This window comes from Astatotilapia calliptera, chromosome 14 (assembly GCF_900246225.1).
Source record: "Astatotilapia calliptera chromosome 14, fAstCal1.2, whole genome shotgun sequence".
NCBI classification, from domain to species: domain Eukaryota; kingdom Metazoa; phylum Chordata; class Actinopteri; order Cichliformes; family Cichlidae; genus Astatotilapia; species Astatotilapia calliptera.
Genome location: NC_039315.1, coordinates 28608746 through 28622605, shown reverse-complemented (window position 1 = coordinate 28622605; position 13860 = coordinate 28608746). Strand labels below are relative to the sequence as shown.

General features: G+C 44.7%; 1 protein-coding gene across 1 annotated transcript in view; it reads right to left on the bottom strand.

Moving 5' to 3' along the window:
- Positions 1–13860, bottom strand: part of lsamp (limbic system associated membrane protein) — a 1260578-nt gene that overhangs the window by 1109819 nt on the left and 136899 nt on the right. The gene's annotated exons all lie outside the window — the stretch shown is intronic.

Below are 13860 nucleotides of genomic sequence, written 5' to 3'. Positions count from 1 at the left end.
CTTTAGGAAACCCAGGAACTGGTTCAAAAGTAATATTTCCACCTTGTTTCATATTCCTTATATTGTGGTCAGTTGCTCATTTTGGAGGCATAAGGCATAATGCATTGAGATGTGTTTAAATGATTAAACTCTGGGATAATTTTCTGATTTACTCTCTAATCCAAAGTCTTTCATACATGTAATAACTGAAGAGTTTAAAAACAAACAAATGAAAAAAACCTGAAAGACCCTCACATTTCATTGCTAACAAGAAACTAGTTCACATATCTTTATTCTAAGAAAAACATTATTTAGAAACTGTTTCACTTGGTCTCAAGAACAACTTCTAAAATTTGAAGACTGTTAAATTTTAATACCACTGAGAGGATCAGTGTTCACACATAGCTGGTTGCTATAAAATACTGAAAGGGAGGCTGACAGAGGACAATAAGACACGTTCCAGTGTGACTGAGTATTCTCAGCACATGAATCTGTATGACAACTGCAAAGTCCTGAATAAAATATTACATGTACATCTATTCTCTGGTTGTGGCTTTTCCAGCCCATCTCTCTGGGACTGATTCAGTTCTAGAGCACCAGGATTGTATGTCAAACTTCCAATACTACCTTTGCCAGTGTTATATCTTACCTTTGGGACAGATTATGTCTCTTTCTTCCTCTCTGCTTCTATCCTGGCCTTTTTTCCCTGTGACGATCTGGCCACTTTCCTTGGACATTTATAAAGGCTTTTTATGCCAGTCAGCTGGTTTAGTGGTGGGATTCTTTGTTGGTTGCTGTCAGCCAGCTGAATAACCTCTGGCAAAATAGCATTCTTGTTGTTGTGTGCTGTGACAAAGTGGGTGAGAAGACCATTTGTCTACATTCTTAGTTAACATTCTTGTTTTGATTTAACCATATTTCACATGTAATCTGCAATAGGCAAACATCTACTATCCCGGGTTTGTTTGTTCTGCACTTTTACAGATTATATAATATAACATCTTGGTTTAAATCAATTCATGCAAGTTTGTTAAGTTAACATGTTATTTATTTCAACTGTTAATTTGTATTGTTTGAACTTACCTTTACCTACCTGTCTTCCAGAAGCAAAAGGAGGAAATGTAGTTCTACTTCCTGCTTTATACCTTCTGGGTTCATCTGAGGTCACAGGAAGAGACCAAGGGCAGGAGGGGAAGAATTCTTATAATTTAATAAAGTTGATTTTAAAGGGTTTATAAAGAAATAGATTTAATGTTGTGATATGTATTGATTACACCAGAGTTTATGTTGCCAGTCAAGAGGAGTAGTAGAGGATGAATATAATCATGTTCATCTCACCTACCTACTGAATGGAATAGTCCAGAGGAGAAAGTGTTTGATTAAGGGGACTATTTAAGCAGACGAACTCAGGTGTTTCAGAAGAAGGGTTCAGGTCAGTGTAGCTGTGTGCAGGTTGACCTTAATTTCCATTGATTTAAGTTCAGTTATGTTTATTTGAATTGAGTTTATTATAGAGTTGAGTTTCTTATTTGTTTCTTTGTAAATATTCTTGGGCCACAGAATGGTGAATAAATCACTTGCTACACTGGACAGCATCAGTCTCCTGCACTTCTTTGACCGCTTAAGTCGAGTCATACCACATGTGCATAACCTTGACGGTGGATTGCAGTGTGTTGCTGTCTCCAGGCCTCCTGCCTGCTGCCGCTTCCTTAACCTATTTGCAGGTCACATCTACTTGTGTTTCCTCTCCTGACACTGGCAGCATGACACATGACATTAAAACAAGAGACTTTAATGCTATACAGCCTGTGGAGAGTGAACCTCAAGCCATGGTGTCTACAGAACCCTCACTAAGTCTAATGTTTCCTCTCAACTTCTGACTGACACATCTTCCCTCAGACAGAGACTGCACAGCCTGTATAAACACAAATCCAGGTAATGTTTGCTGTTTCGCAGCAATCAGGACGCTTCACCTCGTCTTAAAGACGTAGTCAAGAAAGCTAAAGAAGTCCAGACGCTTTTCTTTCCAAGCTCCTTAGACTACAATAACCTGGATGACTGAGAATCTTCACAGACCCTTTTAGCATTAATTGCTTCAATTAACTAACTTGAGGTAATTGTTTTCTGTATGACTATCAGTTCCTCACATCATTGTGGAGAAATTTTTACTCACTCTACATCAACTCATTGAGTTTACACAGCTCTCTTAAGAGCAACATAAATTCAGTCAGGTTGAGCTCTGGACTTTGGACCATTGCAGCACTTTGATTCTTCTCTTTTTCTTTTTTTTAAATTTTAGGTTTGCTGCTGTCGTTTTGACCGAGCTTTAGCTATCACATAGATGGCCTCACATTTGACTCTAGAGTACTTTGGTATACAGATGAGTTCATGGTCGACTCAGTTAAGGCAGGGTGTCCAAATCCTCTGGCTGTAAAACAAGTTCAAATCATCATCTATCCACCACCGTGCTTGACTGCAGGTGTAATGTGTTTGTGCTGAGGTGAATTTGCTGGGAAAAGTGAATTTCCTCCACTCCTTAGACGACTGGGTTGTCTTGAATGCTTTCCACTTGTGGATAATCTTGGTCACTGTGGAATTATGGACTTCAGATTGTTTGGTAATTACCTTTTAACCCTTCCCAACCCTTCTTTAAGATTACTGCTGATCTGTTGATGTTTTCATGTGCACTTTCCCTCTCTGTCTATTAGAATATGATAAACTCTGATCAGGTTATGCTATGCTCAACTCACATAAAGCTGAAATGAATGTCTACAAACAAACTTTAAAGCTTTTGGAGTCTTTTAAATGGGCCAAAGTAATGTTCCTCACCTCAAATCATCATTAGACAGCAAAGAGAAGTTCTTTAGACCAGACGTCTCACATGGCCTCTGTTGACTTATTCAAGCTGATGATCACGTCCTTTTCTCATGACAATGTGTGTTTTTTAATCCCAGTGATGTTACAATACTGCTAAAGCCACAGCCACACAGCTCCTACAGAGGCCTACTTAAAATAAACCAGCCCTATTCCCACCATTGTCAGTGCACTATTTATCACTGATTTAAATTTCATGACTGGAAAATTAAGGTTGAGGTTAAACATGAATTGTGATAGATCGTTGTAACTGAAGCAGATGAGTTTCTAAAACACTTTCTAAAAAACTTACAGTTCACAGTAGCTATCAGAAATTATACATGTTCCTCATTAACGGCTAGAATATTGCTTCACTGAAAAATTCACTTTATTGCCATTGTTGTGGGAATTGCTGTCTTGTGTGTGACTGGGTGCAGTAAGGAGTGTATGTGATGTGTGTGTGTGAGCATGCGCGTGAAGGAAACGTGGGGAGCGAAAGAGAGAAACATGGAGAGAGTGTGTCATGGGTAGAGAGGGCGACCGGGAGCAGCGTTCTAACGGGCTACAGGCTATGCAGTGTGTTTTCGAAGTGTGCAGTACTGTTATTAAAGCCTCATCTCTTCAGTACTCTCCGGTGCCTCGGCTGATTTCTGTCTGCCTCACTACTCCACAAAAGTGAAGGGAGTTAACCCCAAAGGAGGACAAACTTCGGCCCTGGAGGAAGCTTCTCCCCTCGTGTCTCCCGACCACGGTCAGGGGACTGACGGCGAGGAATGGTTAACACCATATTTATTTAGTCATCTCATAGATTCACAAACTGCACAGTGGGCAAAGAATGCTTATTATCAAAAATGAAGAATCTGTGGTACTTTATTATCACACACCTGAAATCTTGCAATGGATGCCAAACAGTACTACCATAATATAATATCAAGATAGAGTAGGTAATCATGCACAGACACTTAGGACACACACACACATACACATACACACACACACACACAAAATATCCAATTTCCACTCTGCTAAATTGCAGGTGTTCTAATGTCTATGTGTTCCTTTGGTGAATTACCATATAAATAACTGCCACTGCTTATCAGCATTCATTTTCAAAGGCCACTGGTAAAGGAGAAAGTATAAAAGAGTATACCTGGCTCTCATTAGATGGTGGCACTGAAGTCTATTCCGTTCCATCTCATTAGACAGTTTCTTTTTATCTGCCTTTGTGCCTCTGTTTTTCTCTCACATGTTCCTCTGGCAGTGCAAGTTACTGAATGGATAAACACTGAGAGTGGACAACCTTGAGCAAGAAAAGAACAATTGAGGCATTGCCCTTGTTTTCTCTGATAAACATAAATTTCAATGTCCAGTCAAGTTTGAGGGCTCAGTTCAATACACAAAACTGCCCCATGAGTTCCCTTCTTATTAACACTGCTATGACATCGACCACAGCCCCAACTAATGAACTGCTTCAGTAGAGTTGCCGAGTAGCCAACGGGTCAGATTGTCACTCTGCTTTTAGAAATTCTACAAATACTTCAGGATGAAACCACAGTGCACTGCCTAAAACACATATCTATATATTTAGAGACTTAAATAAAATGTTAAAAGTTAATAAGATGAATAATAAGAAGAAAGTATCTGTCGTGTGAGCTCTCCAACTGCTCTCTGTATGTCAGTTTTTCTCCTTCTTCTGCTCATCAGTTGAATGCTAATTCAACTTGGATTACAGTTCAGTGTGTGGTTTAGAATTGTCTTACTGAAATAATGACTTCCTAGGAAAGAAATCTGTAATTTAAAAAAAACAAAAAACAAAACAACATTGTCTGAATGGGAGCATGTATTGTTCTAAAACCCATACTGTATATACCTTTCAGCATTGATGGTGCCTTTCCACATGTGCAAGCTGCCAATTCCATAGGCATCAATGCACATCCATACCAATAAACACACACTGAGTGTGTGTTTATTATTAATTAATGATGCTAAGGTAGTGGTGGAGATGAAGATGGAGGCTTGAACGGAGCCTGAGTGATGAGAGGCGGTGGTGGGGAGGAGGTTTGTATCACGACTCTGCAAAGGAGAATGACATATTTGCAGTGAGATTTAAAGTATGTGGCATAAATGCTGATTAGCCTAAAGAAGGTCTTGAGAAAGATGATTGGAATAGACCAGCGATGTCACAAACAGCTTGATAGCATGGAAAAGTGGAAGTGATGTGAAGCTTAGATTTAGCCAGCAACAACCTGGAAGCAGACAGATGTAAGACCATTGATCTTTCTTTTTGAATTCACGCATGAGCTTCATAATGACATGTTTTGCAGATACATTATATGTCACCAAACCTCTCCACTTTGGCCTCATCTGTTTTAGCGATGCTGTTTCACAAGTCTTATGGTTTGTTCAGATGCACCTTTGCAAACCTAAACCATGCTGCCATGTTTTGTTTTGTTTTTTGAGAGAAGAGGCTTTCTTCCATGGCAGCTCCTCCAAAAAAAACCCATACTTGTTCAGGCTTTTTCTAACTGTGCTGTCATGAACTTAAACATTTAACATGCTAACTGAGGCCTTGGGTTTTTTGCAATTTCTCTGAGCATTGCGCAGTCTGGCCCTGGGGTGAATTTATTGGGATTGTGTTAACACATACCTTAATGCTCCAGACAAGAAAACCACAGAAATTGCTGCTTCTACAGAAGCAGGCACACTTGCCAATGCTTAGTTAATCAAATTAATTTGATTAGCTGCACCTATCTGCTACTTATCTTCTTAATTCCTGTGGAAGCAGCAAGGTTGTACTTTGTTTTGTTTTTTTTAAATGACTGCATAAAGCCCTGTGAAAACCTTCTTTTTCACATGACTGTATGGTTAAGTATTATTGCAGCAACACTATCAATATGATTTCCCATTGAGAAACACTTTGCAAAAGCCCACCACTTCATTCATGAGAATTGACTTCATGATTTCTCTCATAAACTAATATTGACTTTAAGTGGTCGCCTTGCTGGTGTCTCACTCCCCTACTCTGTGAGATGTGAGTGGACTCTTCAATCAGACTTACTTTTCTCTTTTTGCAGTGTTTGTTCAACAGAGTATTACATACAGGATCGTGACATAGGCATTTGTGATTTTTCTAATGTGGTAAATATTACAGAGGGAATGAAAATGACAATACTAGAATATTGCTATCTAATATAAAATGTACTAATAACTTATATATCTTTATCATTACATAAGTAATGCTACTGCATGGACAAATTCTGAAATAATAAGTACAGATATTAAAATGTTAGATACATGTTGGTGTCAGTGAGAATAATCTGGGGTTCAACTTTAGTGCAGCCTTCTCCAACATGGATCATTGTGACAAGCAGCTCTGAGCTTCCAGTCAGCTCTAAAACACCTCCAGCAATGACTCAAGGTGATTTATGGGAAAAGAGATTCCATATTCTCCTTAATCTTCTTTGCTTTCTGAATATTTTTGAAGTGTGTTGTGCAGCATTCTGAGCCAAGGAATATGCTATATTAAAGAGACTGACTTGGTTGGTTTACATTTCAAACGGTTTGAGAAGAAGAAAGCAGAAGGAGAGAAAACTGTAAGGAATTAATCATCCCCCGATCTAATCGGGGATGATCATATTTATGTGGCTCTGAATTGTTGGTCAAACTAACTATATTAGCACAGACAGGCCTAATGTGGAACTCACTACATTGCATGATGATAAATAGGAAAGGTACTTTTTTTTTTAGTTTAAGGGAATAGACTTTCAACACTACTAGGGAAGTCAAAGGAAAAAAAATATTTGAACGCCAGCTGCTTTTGTAAGTTTGCCCACTAACAAAGAAATGATCAGTTTATCATTTCAATGGTAGATTTATTTGAACAGTGAGGGACAGAATAATAAACAAAAAATCCAGAAAAATGCATTTCAAAATAGTTAGAAATTAATTTACATTTCCATGAATGAAATAAATATTTGATCCCTTTGCAGAATGTGCTTTAGTATTTGGTGGCAAAACCTTTATTGGCAATCACAGAGGTCAGACATGTCTTGTAGTTAAGTTTGCACACATCTCAGGGGGGATTTTGTCCCACACCTCTTTGCAGATCCTCTCCTAGTCATTAATGTTTCTGGATTGATTGCTTCTATGGACTTATGCTTCTCTGTCTTTTATACAGGTAACGAGTTGAGAAGGCTCCCAATGTCAGCTTGTTACCGGCTTGTTACCGGTATAAAATACACCTGGGAGCCAGAAATCTTGCTGATTGACAGCTGTCAATAGAAGCAATCAATCGAAATTCCAAACTCTGCACCAAGGTCAAGACCAAAAAGCTTTCCAAGGATGTCAAGGACAAAATTGTGGACTTAGACAAGGCTGGGATGGGCTGCAAGACCATTGCCAAGCAGCTGGGTGAGAAGTGGACCATGGCTGGTGCGATTATACGCAAATGGAACCATAAAAAAAAACTGCCAATCTCCCTCGGTGTGGAGCTTCAGGCAACATCTCACCTCATGGAGTTTCAATGATAATGAGAACGGTGAAGAACCAGCCCAGAATTACTCGGGAGGAACTTTACTTTTACTTTACTTTGTTTTTTATTTATATAGCACATTTAATAACAAAAAAATGTTGGCCAAAGTGTTGCCAACTTGTCAATGATCTCAAAAGAGCTTCGACTATAGTCGCCAAGAAAACAGTTCGTAAAACACCAAGCTGTAAAGGACTGAAATCCTGCAGTGCCTGCAAGGTCCTCCTGCTCAAGAAAGCACATGTGCAGGCCAATTTGAAGTTTGCCACTGAACATCTCAATGATTCAAAGGAGGACTGCGTGAAAGTGTTGTGGTCAGATGAGATCAAAATCAAGCAATTTGGCATCAACTGCACTCTGTGTTTGGAAGAGGAGGAATGCTGCCTATGACTCCAAGAATACCGTCCCCACCGTCAAACATGAAGGTGGAAACATTATGCTCTGGGGATGTTTTTCTGCCATGGAGACAGGACAACTGCACTACATCAAAGGGAGGATGAATGTGGCCATGTCCCGTCAAATATTGGGTGAGAGCCTCCTTCCCTCAGATAGGGCATTGAAAATGGGTCATGGGCTGGTATTCCAGCATGACAATGATCCAAAACACACAGCCAAGCAACAAAGGATTGGGTCAAGAAGAAGCCTATTAAGGTCCTGGACTGGCCTAGTCAGTCTCCAGACCTTAATCCCAAAGAAAATCTGTGGAGGAAGCTGAAGGTTCAAGTTGCCAAACATCAGCCACGAAACATTAATTACAAGGAGAAGATCTGCAAAGACAAGTGGGACAAAATCCCCCTGAGATGTGTGCAAAACTTGTGGCCAACTACAAGACATGTCTGACCTCTGTGATTGCCAACAAATGTCTTGCCACCAAATGCTAAAGCACATTCTGCAAAGGGATCAAATACTTATTTCATTCATGAAAATGCAAATTTATTTCTAACTATTTTGAAATGCTTTTTTTTTTTTTAAATTTTGATTATTGTTCTGTCTCTCAATGTGCAGATAAACCTACCATTGAAATTATTGACTGATCATTTCTTTGTTAGTGGGCAAACTTACAAAAGCAGCTGGTGTTCAAAAACGTTTTTTCCATGGCTATAGAAGATAGAGTTTTATACTAGATACCTTTTTTTACACAGCCCCAAAAGGCTTATGAATCTCTGACTGGAATTGAACCAGCAGCATAAGTGTTTGTTAACCAAATGTATAAACCACTATTCTCTCCATCTAGCATTAGCCTCTAGTACCCTAAAAGTTTCAATAACACCAGCTAAAGTTGCTTACAGTGGAAAAAGAGAAGTGCTTAGAGAAAGTTCAGGATATCCTTAGAAATTCACATCAGAATTACTGCCATTGGTCAGAAGTGAGCCTCACTGACTCTTCAATCCATATCAGACTTCGTTCACAGACTGTTATAGCTTCCTCAAGAGTAAATAGACAAGGACGTTTCACCAGGCATTTTGACAGTTGAGGTAAAAAGTAGACTGACAGCTTACAATTTCTTCATATGAGAACTGGCCAGAGCATTTGAGGTGAAAACGTATAATATCACAAAATATTTAATGCACACATACAGTTTTTATTCCAGAATTACAGTTAAATGTTGATATCATTCAAATACATAAAAATATAGTAGTACACAATTTTTTATACACTGTCATAGGAAGACGCAGAGCAGCCATTAATGGCCTTCACTTACAAAATGTCATGGTCCTGGGTCATGTGACCCAGTGTGTTATGCTTAGCCTATTTTGATGTTTATTATTTGTTTAGGTTCTCTAAGGTAGTCCAGCCATTTGTATATATCACCCCTGCATTACGTCTCCCTTGCCCTTCGTGTGTTTATGTCTGTGTGTCTTGTACTGTCAAGTTCATGCTGTCAGTTATGTCACCTCCCCCTGTACTACGTCTCCCCGGTTCATGTCTCATGTTTCCTGTTTTACTTTGAAGGCCTGCATTCACTGTCAGTGTATTCAGTTTTACTCCTCCTGTCCTGTCGTTAAGTTCATGTGTGTCAGCTGCGTTCCCATGTGTGGTCACTTCCCCTGATCATCCCTCATGTGTATTTAGTCTCTGTGTTTCATACAGTCTGCGTCGCGTCGTCTGTGTTCCCACCCTCCGTGTTTCCATGCCTGGTCTGTTGTCTTCCAAGCCATAGCCTCACCATCGTTTGTTCCCAGTTCAGGTTTCTGTTTAGCCACGTTATCCCTGCTGTATTTGTACACCTTGTTTTCAGCCATATTAAAGGCTCGCCTTCTGTTAAAGCTCACTCCCGTCTGCTCACCCGTGTACGCACCTGGGTCCATTACACGCATTCTCCACTCGGTCCGTCACAGCGGACCGTGACAGTACGACGCGACCATGCCGGACCCAGCGATGCATGAGAGGGAGATCATCCAGACGGTGGAGTTGCTCTGTGGTAAATGGCTGCGGTGCTCCGAAGAGGAGGAACGGGAGGAGTTAGCCCGCCAAGTGGGAGTATGCATGTCTGTGTTTCCCTGGCTATGGGAGGCACTACACCCGCTGATCACTGACCTTCTCCTCACCGCTCTCCAACTCCGTCCGCAGCCACGGCTGCCCAGTGTGCGGGCTGTGCCGCCAGAGCCCTGCTGTTGTCCCGTTTCCCCGCTGCTTCGCGAGCCGGAAGCAGTTGCAGTCGGAACGGTGAGGCTCGCCACCGACACACCTTCCGCTCGCGCCCCGTCGGCGTCCACGTCTTCACCGCGGTCTGGCCGCACGGCGTGGCGCACGGAGACGACGGAGGCCATAGACTTTGGCGAGGAAGAGCAGCAGCAGGTGTTACGGGCTTATCGGGAGGATGAGCTCCGGTAGAAGCCCTGGCTCATCCCGGAGGAGGACCTCTCACCTGCTGCACAGCCTACCAGCCGCTCGCCGTCTCCAATCCGCTTAGACTTCACTTCGCCTGCCTCATTTCTGGCAAGGATGTGGGCGGAAGACGGGGAGACCGCCGCTACGCCACCCTCTGCATTGGTGCCATCAGCGCCCATCGTGCCAGCTACCAGAAGGGGGCGGCGCCGGCGCCGCCGTTGCACCGCATTAACTCCGGTGAGTGACTGCGTTTTCGTGCCTCACGTCCCTTCTATGAAGCAGAGTGAGACAAGCATTGATTTGCCGAGGCCGGAGACTATAACGGAATTGGGCTCCAGAGCTGAAAGACCTGTGTGTGACTGCTTTGAAGGAGCACACAACGAAACCATAGACCATATTCCTGACTCTCTAGGATCCAGGATTTTTTCTAGCGTTGCTCTCACAGTCGCGCCACATGAAGCCCAGGTTCACGAGACAGCGAAAGGGGACCACACGTCTGCCGTACAGGCTGCTTCTCAGCCTGCTAGGAATGGCGTGAGCTGTCTCTCCGCCTCAGACTGCCTTCTGCTTCAGCCGTCTCTTCCAGCTGGAGGGCCCGAGGAGCCCGTTCAGCCTCATGCCTCGTCAGCTGGAGGGCCCGAGGAGCCCGTTCAGCTTCCTTCCACGTCGGCTGTACAGGCTGCTTCTCAGCCTGCTAGGAATGGCGTGAGCTTTCTCTCCGCCTCAGACTGCCTTCTGCTTCAGCCGTCTCTTCCAGCTGGAGGGCCCGAGGAGCCCGTTCAGCCTCACGCCATGTCAGCTGGAGGGCCCGAGGAGCCCGCACCAGCCTCATGCCTCGTCAGCTGGAGGGCCCGAGGAGCCCGTCCAGCAACCTTCCTTGTCAGCTGGGGGTTCAGGATAACCGCACCAGCCTCATGCCTCGTCAGCTGGAGGGCCCGAGGAGCCCGTCCAGCTTCATGCCACGTCAGCTGGAGGGCCCGAGGAGCCCGTCCAGCACCATGCCACGTCTGCTGGGGGGCCCGAGCCGCCCGTCCAGCACTATGCCACGTCTGCTGGGGGTCCGAGCCGCCCATCCAGCCATCTTCTGCTATGCCTGGTCCGGCCTCTGCTTCTGCCTGTGCTTCGCCTGGTCCAGCTTCATCAGAGTCTTCATCCTCGCCTGGTCCAGCTTCTGCCTGTGCTTCGCCTGGTCCTGCCTCGCCTGGTCCGGCCCCGCCATCGCCTGGTCCGGCCCCGCCATCGCCTGGTCCAGCCTCAGCGCCTGCTTCGCTGTCGCCTGGTCCAGCCTCTGCGTCAGCTCCTGCTTCGCCTGATCCGGCTTTGGCTTCTGCTTCTGCTTCGCTTGATCCGGCTTCGGCTTCTGCTTCGCCTGATCCAGCTTCGGCTTCTGCTTCTGCTTCGCCTGATCCGGCTTCGGCTTCTGCTCTTGCTTCGCCTGGTCCAGCTTCGGCTCCTGCTCCTGCTTCACCTGGCCCAGCCTCAGCGCCTGCTTCGCCGTCGCCTGGTCCAACCTCTGCGTCAGCTCCTGCTTCGCCGTCGCCTGGTCCAGCCTCTGCCTCAGCTCCTGCTTCGCCATCGCCTGGTCCGGCTCCGTTGCCTGTGGCTGCCACGCCACCGCCTGGTCCGGCTCCGTCGCCTGTGGCTGCCACGCCACCGCCTGGTCCGGCTCCGTCACCTGTGGCTGTCACGCCACCGCCTGGTCCTGCCTCGTCTGGTCCTGCCTCGACTAGTCCTGTGCCCACCGGGCCTCGGCCAGTGCACCTGACACTGGAGAGCCACCGCTGCCTTCCGCGCGGTCGGCCCCCTGAGCTGCTTCGCCGTCCCTTTCGCCGCCGCCGTTGCCTTCCGCACGGCTGGCCTCCTGACCGGCTCTGTCACCTGTGGCGCCCGCCTGGTCGGCCCCCCGACCGTGTGACCCTTGAACTCTTGTGCCCGTGGGCTCCGGGTCGGCCTCCTGAACTGCACCGCCACTGCCTCCCGCATGGACGGCCTCCTGATGGGAGATGGCGTGGCCTGTTGGGTTGCCAACCCCCGGGTCGGCAGCCTGAACTCATGAACTGTGGGCTGGTGTGTTGCCGCCCTCTGGGCCGACCCCCTGAGCTATGTTTGGACTGTTGTCACGTGCTCCAGTGTTTTTTGTTGGCTGTTTTTTCTTTCTTGTTCTGGTCCCTCCGTCCTGGTCCCCCGCCGCCCGTCCGGGCTCGGTGGTCTGTTTCTTTTGGTTTGGGGCTGTCTGGAGCCAGCCCTTGGTGGGGGGGTGGTGTCATGGTCCTGGGTCGTGTGACCCAGTGTGTTATGCTTAGCCTATTTTGATGTTTATTATTTGTTTAGGTTCTCTAAGGTAGTCCAGCCATTTGTATATATCACCCCTGCATTACGTCTCCCTTGCCCTTCGTGTGTTTATGTCTGTGTGTCTTGTACTGTCAAGTTCATGCTGTCAGTTATGTCACCTCCCCCTGTACTACGTCTCCCCGGTTCATGTCTCATGTTTCCTGTTTTACTTTGAAGGCCTGCATTCACTGTCAGTGTATTCAGTTTTACTCCTCCTGTCCTGTCGTTAAGTTCATGTGTGTCAGCTGCGTTCCCATGTGTGGTCACTTCCCCTGATCATCCCTCATGTGTATTTAGTCTCTGTGTTTCATACAGTCTGCGTCGCGTCGTCTGTGTTCCCACCCTCCGTGTTTCCATGCCTGGTCTGTTGTCTTCCAAGCCATAGCCTCACCATCGTTTGTTCCCAGTTCAGGTTTCTGTTTAGCCACCTTATCCCTGCTGTATTTGTACACCTTGTTTTCAGCCATATTAAAGGCTCGCCTTCTGTTAAAGCTCACTCCCGTCTGCTCACCCGTGTACGCACCTGGGTCCATTACACGCATTCTCCACTCGGTCCGTCACAGCGGACCGTGACACAAAATACATTTTAAATGTGTAAGACTGTATTTGGTTGTTTAATTTGTGTAAATTTACACTTGTATTTGGGAAAAAAACAAAACAATAATTTGACAATTACTGTCGGATGATCTGTGTAAAATTGTTCTTCAGTGCAAGAACACAACAAACCTCTAATTAGCAGGCATTCATACACAATACATCCAAACATGATAAATTCAAAGGCATCAGTGGTCATTAGCTAAAGGCTTTATAACAGCTGACTCATCAATCTTCCTTTTTAGACCATTAAAAACATGGCAGATTATTTGGGTGATATATCTGTCCATTTATTCTTTGGGGCAGTGTGCTGTTCTGAATAGAACGCTCCATCGTGCTGAGGCAGCCATCTTTCTCTACAGAGTCAAATTCACGTAATGTTGTGTCAGTTCATGTATATATTTTTATGACCTGACATGGAAATGGTCCTAGATCCTAGGCTAGACTGAATGCCACAATAAGTCTTTTAATGCACACAGTTCTCATTAAACACATTTTCTATTACTTTTATTCAGATTTTCACTCTCTTGACTTCCGTTTCCCCTGGGAATGCATTCTATATATTCTTTCTTTTTCCTCATTTTTTCATTTTTTTATTATGTACATTGTGAACTCTATTTCTCTGTGTGAGTGTGCATGTGTATGTGACTCCTAATGTGAATCACTCATTTTTTCATGCATGAACTACCAAGCAATAAAAAATGGAGAGGACGGAAGCATTGACAGAAGCTGTAAGTACAGTA